We start from the raw sequence: 15,244 nt of genomic DNA, 5'->3' as shown, positions 1-15,244 counted from the left end.
AAGTACTAATTTAGTTTTTATTTTTAAACCCACAAGATTGGACGTCTATCATCGTCACTGGCACTGAAAGAGTAGATTAAGTCCTTGTCTGATAGTCGCATCACGGGTAAAAGTGTCCCAATTTCGCTTCTTCTCCAGGATAATACACCGTCGGCTCCCATTTGTCAGCCCGTGACTCATCCGCCCGACAAGGCGGTGGCGTCACGAGCCCCCCTATAACCCCCCTATCCTGTCGCCTCGTGACTCGCCGTCCTCCGCGCGGCACCCTCCGCCGGGCTGGCAGCGGGGGCGCGATGCTCGGTGCTTTGTTGACTGAAGAGGCTCGTTGACCGTGGCGGCGGCTTGACCTTGCGGCGAGGGCGGGTGGCCCGTTTAGCTTGCTTTCACGCCTTGCCCTTCGGGGCGGGAGGGGCCTTTTGTCCTGGCTTTTACAGGTGTCGCACTTAACCTGTAGTTGTCAACCACTTTACAGACCGTCAAAATAGATTGAGACGGAACTACGGAATCATGAAACGTTAATTTTTCAATTTTACGGCATGAGATATGACAAAATGAGTTACAAGGGTGTAATTTGGCGATTGCACGATGTCAAGGCGACATTTCACGACCAAAACCAAGAACAAGAACAAACAAGAACAAGAAACTTCTTTCTCTACTTTATTGCCTCATTTTTCATGGCAATGGTTCACGTTTCTACGATGGAGTATTAGGGCCATGAAAAGAAAGCAAAAAGACAATATTCTGAATATTACATAGAATATTACATACAAATCATATGTTATAGCATCACAAGATTACAGTCATAATTTGGGATGGGAATCGAAATCCGATTCCAATTCAGAACCGGTTCCGAGTGTTTCGAGGCCTCGACATCACAATGAAAAAGCCTTAACGATCCCTTTAACGATCCCTAAAGACGCATAGACGTGTCTTGTTGTCCAGACGCATCAAACTAGCATGGCGCCAAGAACCACTGGCTCCAAAGTTTGGCTACACTTCACCAGGAAAAAGGGTGAAAATGAAAGGTTACGATAGTTTAGCACGAGCGTTGCCGCCGTAAACATAACAATGACGTAGGTTCGAACGCTCGAAAGTGTGTCTTCACTTCACGAGGAAAAATTACAACAAAGCGACTTGCAGTCATTGCGAGATGGAAATAGCTGCATCGGGAGGGAATAGACTGCACTGTCCTCACTGAGACGCTAAGGCTCAGTCCTGGCTATACAGCTAGCTAAACTCCCAAATGACGATGCAGAAGACGTTGGTATAATTTGCTGACTTTATTCAACCATCACTTGAAACTAAAAATAGAAATGAAACAAATCAATTTCGTCCCCAATAACAAACAGGTTCGCATCAACGTAAATCAGCGATGATTAGCTGCTAACACAGTCATAACAAACAGTTAGCATGCGTTCGCTAGCATTAGCACATCGTTTAAACAACTACACAACTGGATTTAAGTGTCCGATCGCGAGTGGAAACACACAACAACAATACAGAAGATGATACATACAGGCGTTGGCTCTGTGGATATTTTACAAACATTAACAAAGAACGTAGGCTCGTGGCAGTGTTTCCCTTTCTCACTAACTCGCTCACTGGCTTGGATGCGGCATTTCTTCCTTCTTCGCGCTCTTCTTCGCGTGAGGAAGCGCAAGGGCGCCACCACTTGAGCATGAAAGCGCCATAAAAACTAAAAGGCATGCATTTCAATATACTGGTAAATAAAAACAGGGGTCCCCAAACTACGGCCCGCGGCTCCATATTTGGTCCGGCCCCCTGAACAATTCCAGGGAGCATTTTGAATTTTGTTTGTTTTTTTTCTCCCTCAGTAGTGTTATTTATTTCCTGGCCTTTTTCAGTGAATAACTCAGAGAGGGTTATTTGGTTATTATCTATTTAATTACCTTGGTCTTTCTGAAAGAAAGAACAAGGTATTGTTATTGTGCAACTTTATTACCTTGGTCTTTCTGAAGGAAAGAACAAGGTTATGTTGTTGTGCAACTTTATTACCTTGGTCTTTCTGAAAGAAAGAACAAGGTATTGTTATTGTGCAACTTTATTACCTTGGTCTTTCTGAAAGAAAGAACAAGGTATTGTTATTGTGCAACTTTATTACCTTGGTCTTTCTGAATTGTACTTATTATTTATTCATCTTATTCTCCGCGTTTTTTTGAGCCAACGCACAGCCCAAACCGTAGCACCGATCGGCACAGTTCAAGTATCGGCACGACCGGAATTTTCGCGTGACGATGGGAATTTTTCAAACCGCCACGAAAAATTTTCCGTTCGCCCGTAAACGGCAATTTTCCGAAAAATAAAAAAAGTTTCAAAATGTATCTAGTCCTACAATTTTTGACCAAATCACATAATTTGGGCATCAAAAATTCCGGGACGGTGAGGGGCATAAAAGTTGTATACAGAATTTGGCAAAAATTTACGGTTCCCCGGAAATTTGCCAAAAACTTTCCTATTCATTTTGAATGGAAAAAAAACGCGCGCTTCACAGCCCGAACCGTTAGACCGATCGGCACCGTTCAAGTATCGGCACGACCGGAATTTTTGCGTGACACAGGAAACTTTACAAATGGCCCCGAAAATTTTTCAATTCGTCCGTAAACGGCAATTTTCCGTGAAAAAAAAAAAAGTTTCAAAATGTATCTAGTCCTACAATTTTTGACCAAATCACATAATTTGGGCATCAAAAATTCCGGGACGGTGAGGGGCATAAAAGTTGTATACAGAATTTGGAAAAAAATTACGCTTCCTCGGAAATTTGCCAAAAACTATCCCATTCATTTCGAATGGGAAAAGTCCCATTCACTTCCAATGGGATTTCCAATGGAATTTACATTGCATTGATGCCATTGACGGCCATGCATGTCAAATCTACTGATGCCAATGTACTTGGATTCAATTGATTATATGGATGTCGATGCCATTGACTGCCATGGACGTCCAAAATTTTTCCCATTCATTTTCAATGGGGAAAAAACAAAATTACCCCAAATCAACAGAAAATGACCAGATATCAATAGGACGTGTCCCCCAAACTTCCCCAATTCCATTGACGCTTATGAACAGTGCCGCCATTGACTTACATGGACGTCCAAAATTTTTCCCATTCATTTTCAATGGGGAAAAAACTACATTTCTCCAAATCAACAGAAAATGACCAGATATCAATAGGACGTATACCCCAAACGTCCCCAACTCCATTGACGCTTATGGGGGGTGCTGCCATTGACGTCCATGGACGTCCAAAATTTTACCCATTCATTTTCAATGGGAAATTTTTTTTTTTCCCCAAATCAACAGAAAATGACTAGATATCAATAGGACGTGTCCCCCAAATGTCCCCAATTGCATTGCTGCTTATGGAGGGTGATGCCATTGACATCCAGGGACGTCCAAACTTCCCATTAAATCCCAATGGCATTTCTTCATGTTTGTTCATTCTATTGATGCCAATGTACTTGGATTCCATTGACGCTTATGTAAGTTGATACCATTGACGTCCATGGACGTCCAAAATTTTTCCCATTCATTTTCAATGGGAATTTTTTTTTTTTCCACAAATCAACAGAAAATGACTAGATATCAATAGGACGTGTCCCCCAAATGTCTCCGATTGCATTAACAATTATGAAGGGTGCCGCCATTGACGTCCATGGACGTCCAATTCTCCAGTTCATTTTTTCTAATGGCTTTTTGTTTTGTGCCAATGACTGGCATTATCATCCATTCTATTGATAGACCTGAGTGGGGCTAAGATCTGTATCTCCACAGAGGAAAGACCAAGGTGTGTAATTTCTCCCGAAATTGCAGTTTCTAGTTGTACTTATTATTTATTCATCTTATTCTCCGCGTTTTTTTGAGCCAACGCACAGCCCAAACCGTAGCACCGATCGGCACAGTTCAAGTATCGGCACGACCGGAATTTTCGCGTGACGATGGGAATTTTTCAAACCGCCACGAAAAATTTTCCGTTCGCCCGTAAACGGCAATTTTCCGAAAAATAAAAAAAGTTTCAAAATGTATCTAGTCCTACAATTTTTGACCAAATCACATAATTTGGGCATCAAAAATTCCGGGACGGTGAGGGGCATAAAAGTTGTATACAGAATTTGGCAAAAATTTACGGTTCCCCGGAAATTTGCCAAAAACTTTCCTATTCATTTTGAATGGAAAAAAAACGCGCGCTTCACAGCCCGAACCGTTAGACCGATCGGCACCGTTCAAGTATCGGCACGACCGGAATTTTCGCGTGACACAGGAAACTTTACAAATGGCCCCGAAAATTTTTCCGTTCGTCCGTAAACGGCAATTTTCCGTGAAAAAAAAAAAAGTTTCAAAATGTATCTAGTCCTACAATTTTTGACCAAATCAAATAATTTGGGCATCAAAAATTCCGGGACGGTGAGGGGCATAAAAGTTGTATACAGAATTTGGAAAAAAATTACGCTTCCTCGGAAATTTGCCAAAAACTATCCCATTCATTTCGAATGGGAAAAGTTCCCATTCACTTCCAATGGGATTTCCAATGGAATTTACATTGCATTGATGCCATTGACGGCCATGCATGTCGAATCTACTGATGCCAATGTACTTGGATTCAATTGACTATATGGATGTCGATGCCATTGACGTCCATGGACGTCCAAAAATTTTCCCATTCATTTTCAATGGGAAAAAAACAAAATTTCCCCAAATCAACAGAAAATGACCAGATATCAATAGGACGTGTCCCCCAAACTTCCCCAATTCCATTGACGCTTATGAAGGGTGCCGCCATTGACTTACATGGACGTCCAAAATTTTTCCCATTCATTTTCAATGGGGAAAAAACTACATTTCTCCAAATCAACAGAAAATGACCAGATATCAATAGGACGTATATCCCAAACGTCCCCAATTCCATTAACGCTTATGGGGGGTGCTGCCATTGACGTCCATGGACGTCCAAAATTTTACCCATTCATTTTCAATGGGAAATTTTTTTTTTCCCCCAAATCAACAGAAAATGACTAGATATCAATAGGACCTGTCCCCCAAATGTCCCCGATTGCATTGCTGCTTATGGAGGGTGATGCCATTGACGTCCAGGGACGTCCAAACTTCCCATTCATTTCCAATGGCATTTCTTCATGTTTGTTCATTCTTTTGATGCCAATGTACTTGGATTCCATTGACGCTTATGTAAGTTGATACCATTGACGTCCATGGACGTCCAAAATTTTTCCCATTCATTTTCAATGGGAATTTTTTTTTTTTCCCCCAAATCAACAGAAAATGACTAGATATCAATAGGACGTTTCCCCCAAATGTGCCCGATTGCATTGCTGCTTATGGAGGGTGATGCCATTGACGTCCACGGACGTCCAAACTTCCCATTAATTTCCAAAGGCATTTCTTCATGTTTGTTCATTCTATTGATGCCTATGTACTTGGATTCCATTGACGCTTATGTAAGTTGATACCATTGACGTCCATGGACGTCCAAAATTTTTCCCATTCATTTTCAATGGGAATTTTTTTTTTTTCCCCAAATCAACAGAAAATGACTAGATATCATTAGGACGTGTCCCCCAAATGTCCCCGATTGCATTGCCGCTTATGGGGGGTGATGCCATTGACGTCCATGGACGTCCAAACTTCCCATTCATTTCCAAAGACATTTCTTCATGTTTGTTCATTCTATTGATGCCAATGTACTTGGATTCCATTGACGCTTATGTAAGTTGATACCATTGACGTCCATGGACGTCCAAAAATTTTCCCATTCATTTTCAATGGGATTTTTTTTTTTTTCCCAAATCAACAGAAAATGACTAGATATCATTAGGACGTGTCCCCCAAATGTCCCCGATTGCATTGCCGCTTATGGAGGGTGATGCCATTGACGTTCATGGACGTCCAAACTTCCCATTCATTTCCAATGGCATTTCTTCATGTTTGTTCATTTTATTGATGCCAATGTACTTGGATTCCATTGACGCTTATGTAAGTTGATACCATTGACGTCCATGGACGTCCAAAATTTTTCCCATTCATTTTCAATGGGAAATTTTTTTTTCCCCCAAATCAACAGAAAATGACTAGATATCAATAGGACGTGTCCCCCAAACTTCCCCGATTCCATTAACAATTATGGAGGGTGCTGCCATTGACGTCCATGGACGTCCAATTCTCCCATTCATTTCTAACGGCTTTTACTTTGTTTTTTGCCAATGACTGGCATTATGATCCATTCTATTGATAGACCTGAGTGGGGCTAAGATCTGTATCTCCACAGAGGAAAGACCAAGGTGTGTAATTTCTCCCGAAATTGCAGTTTCTAGTTATTATTATTATTCAATAATTCTCCGCGTTTTTTTGAGCCAACGCACAGCCCAAACCGTAGCACCGATCGGCACCGTTGAAGTATCGGCACGACCGGATTTTTCGCGTGACGATGGGAATTTTTCAAACCGCCACGAAAAATTTTCCGTTCGCCCGTAAACGGCAATTTTCCGAAAAATAAAAAAAGTTTCAAAATGTATCTAGTCCTACAATTTTTGACCAAATCACATAATTTGGGCATCAAAAATTCCGGGACGGTGAGGGGCATAAAAGTTGTATACAGAATTTGGCAAAAATTTACGGTTCCCCGGAAATTTGCCAAAAACTTTCCTATTCATTTTGAATGGAAAAAAAACGCGCGCTTCACAGCCCGAACCGTTAGACCGATCGGCACCGTTCAAGTATCGGCACGACCGGAATTTTCGCGTGACACAGGAAACTTTACAAATGGCCCCGAAAATTTTTCCGTTCGTCCGTAAACGGCAATTTTCCGTGAAAAAAAAAAAAGTTTCAAAATGTATCTAGTCCTACAATTTTTGACCAAATCACATAATTTGGGCATCAAAAATTCCGGGACGGTGAGGGGCATAAAAGTTGTATACAGAATTTGGAAAAAAATTACGCTTCCTCGGAAATTTGCCAAAAACTATCCCATTCATTTCGAATGGGAAAAGTCCCATTCACTTCCAGTGGGATTTCCAATGGAATTTACATTGCATTGATGCCATTGACGGCCATGCATGTCGAATCTACTGATGCCAATGTACTTGGATTCAATTGATTATATGGATGTCGATGCCATTGACTGCCATGGACGTCCAAAATTTTTCCCATTCATTTTCAATGGGGAAAAAACAAAATTACCCCAAATCAACAGAAAATGACCAGATATCAATAGGACGTGTCCCCCAAACTTCCCCAATTCCATTGACGCTTATGAAGGGTGCCGCCATTGACTTACATGGACGTCCAAAATTTTTCCCATTCATTTTCAATGGGGAAAAAACTAAATTTCTCCAAATCAACAGAAAATGACCAGATATCAATAGGACGTATATCCCAAACGTCCCCAATTCCATTGACGCTTATGGGGGGTGCTGCCATTGACGTCCATGGACGTCCAAAATTTTACCCATTCATTTTCAATGGGAATTTTTTTTTTTTCCCCAAATCAACAGAAAATGACTACATATCAATAGGACCTGTCCCCCAAATGTCCCCGATTGAATTGCTGCTTATGGAGGGTGATGCCATTGACGTCCAGGGACGTCCAAACTTCCCATTCATTTCCAATGGCATTTCTTCATGTTTGTTCATTCTTTTGATGCCAATGTACTTGGATTCCATTGACGCTTATGTAAGTTTATACCATTGACGTCCATGGACGTCCAAAATTTTTCCCATTCATTTTCAATGGGAATTTTTTTTTTTTCCCCAAATCAACAGAAAATGACTAGATATCAATAGGACGTTTCCCCCAAATGTGCCCGATTGCATTGCTGCTTATGGAGGGTGATGCCATTGACGTCCACGGACGTCCAAACTTCCCATTCATTTCCAATGGCATTTCTTCATGTTTGTTCATTCTATTGATGCCAATGTACTTGGATTCCATTGACGCTTATGTAAGTTGATACCATTGACGTCCATGGACGTCCAAAATTTTTCCCATTCATTTTCAATGGGAATTTTTTTTTTTTCCCCAAATCAACAGAAAATGACTAGATATCATTAGGACGTGTCCCCCAAATGTCCCCGATTGCATTGCCGCTTATGGGGGGTGATGCCATTGACGTCCATGGACGTCCAAACTTCCCATTAAATACCAATGGCATTTCTTCATGTTTGTTCATTCTTTTGATGCCAATGTACTTGGATTCCATTGACGCTTATGTAAGTTTATACCATTGACGTCCATGGACGTCCAAAATTTTTCCCATTCATTTTCAATGGGAATTTTTTTTTTTTCCCCAAATCAACAGAAAATGACTAGATATCAATAGGACGTTTCCCCCAAATGTGCCCGATTGCATTGCTGCTTATGGAGGGTGATGCCATTGACGTCCACGGACGTCCAAACTTCCCATTAATTTCCAATGGCATTTCTTCATGTTTGTTCATTCTATTGATGCCAATGTACTTGGATTCCATTGACGCTTATGTAAGTTGATACCATTGACGTCCATGGACGTCCAAAATTTTTCCCATTCATTTTCAATGGGAATTTTTTTTTTTTTCCCCAAATCAACAGAAAATGACTAGATATCATTAGGACGTGTCCCCCAAATGTCCCCGATTGCATTGCCGCTTATGGGGGGTGATGCCATTGACGTCCATGGACGTCCAAACTTCCCATTCATTTCCAAAGGCATTTCTTCATGTTTGTTCATTCTATTGATGCCAATGTACTTGGATTCCATTCACGCTTATGTAAGTTGATACCATTGACGTCCATGGACGTCCAAAATTTTTCCCATTCATTTTCAATGGGATTTTTTTTTTTTTCCCCAAATCAACAGAAAATGACTAGATATCATTAGGACGTGTCCCCCAAATGTCCCCGATTGCATTGCCGCTTATGGAGGGTGATGCCATTGACGTTCATGGACGTCCAAACTTCCCATTCATTTCCAATGGCATTTCTTCATGTTTGTTCATTTTATTGATGCCAATGTACTTGGATTCCATTGACGCTTATGTAAGTTGATACCATTGACGTCCATGGACGTCCAAAATTTTTCCCATTCATTTTCAATGGGAATTTTTTTTTTTTCCCAAATCAACAGAAAATGACTAGATATCAATAGGACGTGTCCCCCAAACTTCCCCAATTCCATTAACAATTATGGAGGGTGCTGCCATTGACGGACATGGACGTCCAATTCTCCCAATCTTTTCTAATGGCTTTAACTATGTTTAGTGCCAATGACTGGCATTATGATCCATTCTATTGATAGACCTGAGTGGGGCTAAGATCTGTATCTCCACAGAGGAAAGACCAAGGTGTGTAATTTCTCCCGAAATTGCAGTTTCTAGTTATTATTATTATTCAATAATTCTCCGCGTTTTTTTGAGCCAACGCACAGCCCAAACCGTAGCACCGATCGGCACCGTTGAAGTATCGGCACGACCGGATTTTTCGCGTGACGATGGGAATTTTTCAAACCGCCACGAAAAATTTTCCGTTCGCCCGTAAACGGCAATTTTCCGAAAAATAAAAAAAGTTTCAAAATGTATCTAGTCCTACAATTTTTGACCAAATCACATAATTTGGGCATCAAAAATTCCGGGACGGTGAGGGGCATAAAAGTTGTATACAGAATTTGGCAAAAATTTACGGTTCCCCGGAAATTTGCCAAAAACTTTCCTATTCATTTTGAATGGAAAAAAAACGCGCGCTTCACAGCCCGAACCGTTAGACCGATCGGCACCGTTCAAGTATCGGCACGACCGGAATTTTCGCGTGACACAGGAAACTTTACAAATGGCCCCGAAAATTTTTCCGTTCGTCCGTAAACTGCAATTTTCCGTGAAAAAAAAAAAAGTTTCAAAATGTATCTAGTCCTACAATTTTTGACCAAATCACATAATTTGGGCATCAAAAATTCCGGGACGGTGAGGGGCATAAAAGTTGTATACAGAATTTGGAAAAAAATTACGCTTCCTCGGAAATTTGCCAAAAACTATCCCATTCATTTCGAATGGGAAAAGTCCCATTCACTTCCAATGGGATTTCCAATGGAATTTACATTGCATTGATGCCATTGACGGCCATGCATGTCGAATCTACTGATGCCAATGTACTTGGATTCAATTGATTATATGGATGTCGATGCCATTGACTGCCATGGACGTCCAAAATTTTTCCAATTCATTTTCAATGGGGAAAAAACAAAATTACCCCAAATCAACAGAAAATGACCAGATATCAATAGGACGTGTCCCCCAAACTTCCCCAATTCCATTGACGCTTATGAAGGGTGCCGCCATTGACTTACATGGACGTCCAAAATTTTTCCCATTCATTTTCAATGGGGAAAAAACTACATTTCTCCAAATCAACAGAAAATGACCAGATATCAATAGGACGTATACCCCAAACGTCCCCAACTCCATTGACGCTTATGGGGGGTGCTGCCATTGACGTCCATGGACGTCCAAAATTTTACCCATTCATTTTCAATGGGAATTTTTTTTTTTTTCCCCAAATCAACAAAAAATGACTGGATATCATTAGGACGTGTCCCCCAAATGTCCCCGATTGCATTGCCGCTTACGGAGGGTGATGCCATTGACGTTCATGGACGTCCAAACTTCCCATTTATTTCCAATGGCATTTCTTCATGTTTGTTCATTCTATTGATGCCAATGTACTTGGATTCCATTGACGCTTATGTAAGTTGATACCATTGACGTCCATGGACGTCCAAAATTTTTCCCATTCATTTTCAATGGGAATTTTTTTTTTTTTCCCCAAATCAACAGAAAATGACTAGATATCAATAGGACGTTTCCCCCAAATGTGCCCGATTGCATTGCTGCTTATGGAGGGTGATGCCATTGACGTCCACGGACGTCCAAACTTCCCATTAATTTCCAATGGCATTTCTTCATGTTTGTTCATTCTATTGATGCCAATGTACTTGGATTCCATTGACGCTTATGTAAGTTGATACCATTGACGTCCATGGACGTCCAAAATTTTTCCCATTCATTTTCAATGGGAAATTTTTTTTTTTCCTCAAATCAACAGAAAATGACTAGATATCATTAGGACGTGTCCCCCAAATGTCCCCGATTGCATTGCCGCTTATGGGGGGTGATGCCATAGACGTCCATGGACGTCCAAACTTCCCATTCATTTCCAAAGGCATTTCTTCATGTTTGTTCATTCTATTGATGCCAATGTACTTGGATTCCATTGACGCTTATGTAAGTTGATACCATTGACGTCCATGGACGTCCAAAATTTTTCCCATTCATTTTCAATGGGATTTTTTTTTTTTCCCCAAATCAACAGAAAATGACTAGATATCATTAGGACGTGTCCCCCAAATGTCCCCGATTGCATTGCCGCTTATGGAGGGTGATGCCATTGACGTTCATGGACGTCCAAACTTCCCATTCATTTCCAATGGCATTTCTTCATGTTTGTTCATTTTATTGATGCCAATGTACTTGGATTCCATTGACGCTTATGTAAGTTGATACCATTGACGTCCATGGACGTCCAAAATTTTTCCCATTCATTTTCAATGGGAAATTTTTTTTTTTTCCCAAATCAACAGAAAATGACTACATATCAATAGGACGTGTCCCCCAAACTTCCCCGATTCCATTAACAATTATGGAGGGTGCTGCCATTGACGGACATGGACGTCCAATTCTCCCAATCTTTTCTAATGGCTTTAACTTTGTTTAGTGCCAATGACTGGCATTATGGTCCATTCTATTGATAGACCTGAGTGGGGCTAAGATTTGTATCTCCACAGAGGAAAGACCAAGGTGTGTAATTTCTCCCGAAATTGCAGTTTCTAGTTGTACTTATTATTTATTCATCTTATTCTCCGCGTTTTTTTGAGCCAACGCACAGCCCAAACCGTAGCACCGATCGGCACAGTTCAAGTATCGGCACGACCGGAATTTTCGCGTGACGATGGGAATTTTTCAAACCGCCACGAAAAATTTTCCGTTCGCCCGTAAACGGCAATTTTCCGAAAAATAAAAAAAGTTTCAAAATGTATCTAGTCCTACAATTTTTGACCAAATCACATAATTTGGGCATCAAAAATTCCGGGACGGTGAGGGGCATAAAAGTTGTATACAGAATTTGGCAAAAATTTACGGTTCCCCGGAAATTTGCCAAAAACTTTCCTATTCATTTTGAATGGAAAAAAAACGCGCGCTTCACAGCCCGAACCGTTAGACCGATCGGCACCGTTCAAGTATCGGCACGACCGGAATTTTCGCGTGACACAGGAAACTTTACAAATGGCCCCGAAAATTTTTCCGTTCGTCCGTAAACGGCAATTTTCCGTGAAAAAAAAAAAAGTTTCAAAATGTATCTAGTCCTACAATTTTTGACCAAATCAAATAATTTGGGCATCAAAAATTCCGGGACGGTGAGGGGCATAAAAGTTGTATACAGAATTTGGAAAAAAATTACGCTTCCTCGGAAATTTGCCAAAAACTATCCCATTCATTTCGAATGGGAAAAGTTCCCATTCACTTCCAATGGGATTTCCAACGGAATTTACATTGCATTGATGCCATTGACAGCCATGCATGTCGAATCTACTGATGCCAATGTACTTGGATTCAATTGACTATATAGATGTCGATGCCATTGACTGCCATGGACGTCCAAAAATTTTCCCATTCATTTTCAATGGGGAAAAAACAAAATTACCCCAAATCAACAGAAAATGACCAGATATCAATAGGACGTGTCCCCCAAACTTCCCCAATTCCATTGACGCTTATGAAGGGTGCCGCCATTGACTTACATGGACGTCCAAAATTTTTCCCATTCATTTTCAATGGGGAAAAAACTAAATTTCTCCAAATCAACAGAAAATGACCAGATATCAATAGGACGTATATCCCAAACGTCCCCAATTCCATTGACGCTTATGGGGGGTGCTGCCATTGACGTCCATGGACGTCCAAAATTTTACCCATTCATTTTCAATGGGAAATTTTTTTTTTTCCCCAAATCAACAGAAAATGACTAGATATCATTAGGACCTGTCCCCCAAATGTCCCCGATTGCATTACCGCTTATGGAGGGTGATGCCATTGACGTCCATGGACGTCCAAACTTCCCAATCATTTCCAAAGCCATTTCTTCATGTTTGTTCATTTTATTGATGCCAATGTACTTGGATTCCATTGACGCTTATGTAAGTTGATACCATTGACGTCCATGGACGTCCAAAATTTTTCCCATTCATTTTCAATGGGATTTTTTTTTTTTTTTCCCAAATCAACAGAAAATGACTAGATATCATTAGGACGTTTCCCCCAAATGTCCCCGATTGCATTGCCGCTTATGGAGGGTGATGCCATTGACGTTCATGGACGTCTAAACTTCCCATTCATTTCCAATGGCATTTCTTCATGTTTGTTCATTTTATTGATGCCAATGTACTTGGATTCCATTGACGCTTATGTAAGTTGATACCATTGACGTCCATGGACGTCCAAAATTTTTCCCATTCATTTTCAATGGGAATTTTTTTTTTTTCCCCAAATCAACAGAAAATGACTAGATATCATTAGGACGTGTCCCCCAAACTTCCCCGATTCCATTAACAATTATGAAAGGTGCCGCCATTGACGTCCATGGACGTCCAATTCTCCCATTCATTTCTAACGGCTTTTACTTTGTTTTTTGCCAATGACTGGCATTATGATCCATTCTATTGATAGACCTGAGTGGGGCTAAGATCTGTGTCTCCACAGAGGAAAGACCAAGGTGTGTAATTTCTCCCGAAATTGCAGTTTCTAGTTATTATTATTATTCAATAATTCTCCGCGTTTTTTTGAGCCAACGCACAGCCCAAACCGTAGCACCGATCGGCACCGTTGAAGTATCGGCACGACCGGATTTTTCGCGTGACGATGGGAATTTTTCAAACCGCCACGAAAAATTTTCCGTTCGCCCGTAAACGGCAATTTTCCGAAAAATAAAAAAAGTTTCAAAATGTATCTAGTCCTACAATTTTTGACCAAATCACATAATTTGGGCATCAAAAATTCCGGGACGTTGAGGGGCATAAAAGTTGTATACAGAATTTGGCAAAAATTTACGGTTCCCCGGAAATTTGCCAAAAACTTTCCTATTCATTTTGAATGGAAAAAAAACGCGCGCTTCACAGCCCGAACCGTTAGACCGATCGGCACCGTTCAAGTATCGGCACGACCGGAATTTTCGCGTGACACAGGAAACTTTACAAATGGCCCCGAAAATTTTTCCGTTCGTCCGTAAACGGCAATTTTCCATGAAAAAAAAAAAAGTTTCAAAATGTATCTAGTCCTACAATTTTTGACCAAATCACATAATTTGGGCATCAAAAATTCCGGGACGGTGAGGGGCATAAAAGTTGTATACAGAATTTGGAAAAAAATTACGCTTCCTCGGAAATTTGCCAAAAACTATCCCATTCATTTCGAATGGGAAAAGTCCCATTCACTTCCAATGGGATTTCCATAGAATTTACATTGCATTGATGCCATTGACGGCCATGCATGTCGAATCTACTGATGCCAATGTACTTGGATTCAATTGACTATATGGATGTCGATGCCATTGACTGCCACGGACGTCCAAAATTTTTCCCATTCATTTTCAATGGGGAAAAAACAAAATTTCCCCAAATAAACAGAAAATGGCCAGATATCAATAGGACGTGTCCCCCAAACTTCCCCAATTCCATTGACGCTTATGGGGGGTGCTGCCATTGACTTCCATGGACGTCCAAAATTTTCCCCATTCATTTTCAATGGGGAAAAAACTAAATTTCTCCAAATCGACAGAAAATGACCAGATATCAATAGGACGTATACCCCAAACGTCCCCAACTCCATTGACGCTTATGGGGGGTGCTGCCATTGACATCCATGGACGTCCAAAATTTTTCCCATTCATTTTCAATGGGGAAAAAACTAAATTTCTCCAAATCGACAGAAAATGACCAGATATCAATAGGACGTATACCCCAAACGTCCCCAACTCCATTGACGCTTATGGGGGGTGCTGCCATTGACATCCATGGACGTCCAAAAATTTTCCCATTCATTTTCAATGGGAAATTTTTTTTTTTCCCCCAAATCAACAGAAAATGACTAGATATCAATAGGACGTGTCCCCCAAATGTCCCCGATTGCATTGCTGCTT

This window comes from Corythoichthys intestinalis, chromosome 18, assembly GCF_030265065.1.
Source record: "Corythoichthys intestinalis isolate RoL2023-P3 chromosome 18, ASM3026506v1, whole genome shotgun sequence".
Lineage (NCBI taxonomy): Eukaryota > Metazoa > Chordata > Actinopteri > Syngnathiformes > Syngnathidae > Corythoichthys > Corythoichthys intestinalis.
Note: the sequence above shows the minus strand (reverse complement) of the source record.